The sequence below is a fragment of the Trachypithecus francoisi genome, unplaced genomic scaffold (genome assembly GCF_009764315.1).
Source record: "Trachypithecus francoisi isolate TF-2019V2 unplaced genomic scaffold, Tfra_2.0 Lachesis_group5, whole genome shotgun sequence".
Classification (NCBI taxonomy): Eukaryota; Metazoa; Chordata; class Mammalia; order Primates; family Cercopithecidae; genus Trachypithecus; species Trachypithecus francoisi.
The window spans coordinates 127,761,935-127,763,621 of NW_022681470.1; the positions used below are offsets into that span (position 1 = coordinate 127,761,935).

Genomic DNA, 1,687 nt, shown 5'->3' on the forward strand with positions numbered 1-1,687 from the left:
AGCAGTTCAGTGGCCCATGTCACAGTCTGGGCACCTGCCAAAGGTGACTCCCTGGGAGGGGCATCTTAGTCACAGAGCCAGTGCCTGCTGTAGGGGTGCAGGGCTCCAGAAGGGTACGCGTGTGTCTGTTCGTGTGTGTGTGTGTGTGTGTGTGTATGTGTGTGTTGGGGGAAGGGAGCAAGGTTGCGGGAGCATTTCTTATCTGCTCCTGTGATTTAAGTCACATTAAAGCGCCCATAAGCCCATAATGCAGAAGAACCCCAAAACCAGCCCAGCAGCTAACCATGGCAGCAAGTAGGTGCTGGTCTTTAGATAGTCAGAAGTGACACTTCTGGGCTCTCAGGCAGTCACCGGGTTGAGCTCCCCATTAAAGTTCCTAATGGAAATGTTTCCCCTGCCAAATCTGGAATAGTCCTGGTCCCGTGTGTGTGTGTGTGTGTGTGTGTGTACCCATGTGTGCATGAGCACATGCAGTATAGGGTCTGCATGCCTAAAGCAGATGAAATTCTGCAGAATGGCTACCTCACTAGACAAAGTCAAGAAGACAGACCGAGGAGAGAGAGGTTGATGTGTCTCCACTACCAAGAGATAGGCTTCTCTGAACCAGTGAGACATTCCATCCAACAACATGAAACTGGCTACATTCCCTTGAGATGTCAATGTTGAAAGTGTAGCTGCATCTTTGTTCTTCACTGTTATGAAGTTGGGTGCAACACAGCCCGAGTGGAATACAAAAACACCACTTGGAAACACATGATCTGGATTTGAATCGCAGCTCTATCATTCACCTGCTATAGACTTTGAGCAAGACCTCTCTGAGGTTATTTCTTCACAGTAGGTAGAGATAAGACCTACTTCAAAGATTCTTAAAGTTGAACCTACCTGAGTCAATGAATGCAAAAATGTTCACATTTAAACTGTAATTTTAAAGCACTATACAAGTAAATAGCATTAATATCGTTAAAGAGATTAACTTAGCACTGTGCATCACATGATTCATCACGGGCCATCTGTGAGATAGCAAATAGACAGGTGAAGCCCACAGCAATAAAAAATATTGCCATAGCTATAACCATTGCACTGTTCCCTTCCTAAACAAACAACAAACAAATCTTGCCAGAGTCAAAAGGCAACGGTTTCGACTGTTTTTTCTGTTTTCTCAAAAGGCGGCCTTTCTTCAAGCTTAGTCCCTTCTCTATGAGAAATGGTGAAGGAGGCACTTTCTTTGTTAGAGCTATGGAGAGTGGCCCAGTGTGGATCAAGCCAATGTCCTGCCTTCCCTGGGCTCACAGACAACACTTGGAAATGTCAGAGCTCAGATCACCTCCAACACTTTTTCCTTCATCAAAGAAAGTGTGTCCGAATGCAAATGAGAGCAATGATATCGTATGCATACCCAGGAATCCACTTTTCACTCACTCTTATTTTGAATTCACTCCTATTTCAAACCTTTGGTACTTCTTATTATTGATAACAAATGACTTATGACTCACTTCACAACCGATTGACATGTGATGGCACAACTGAAAGTCAGGATTGAGGCAAATGTCTGCAACCGTGGGTGGAGGCAGGAATTTGTTTTATGCATCTTAGAATTTCCAATGCCTGGGTAGATGCTCACCGCTGACTTGAATTGGCCCTAGCCTGGGAAGGAGAAATCTCACAGCTCCCTACCCATGAGCTCTGG

At 45.1% G+C, this 1,687-nt stretch overlaps 1 pseudogene; it reads left to right on the forward strand.

Moving 5' to 3' along the window:
- The first annotated feature begins 284 nt into the window (after positions 1 to 284).
- On the forward strand, positions 285 to 923 carry LOC117074798 (annotated as a pseudogene).
- The last annotated feature ends 764 nt before the right edge of the window (positions 924 to 1,687 follow it).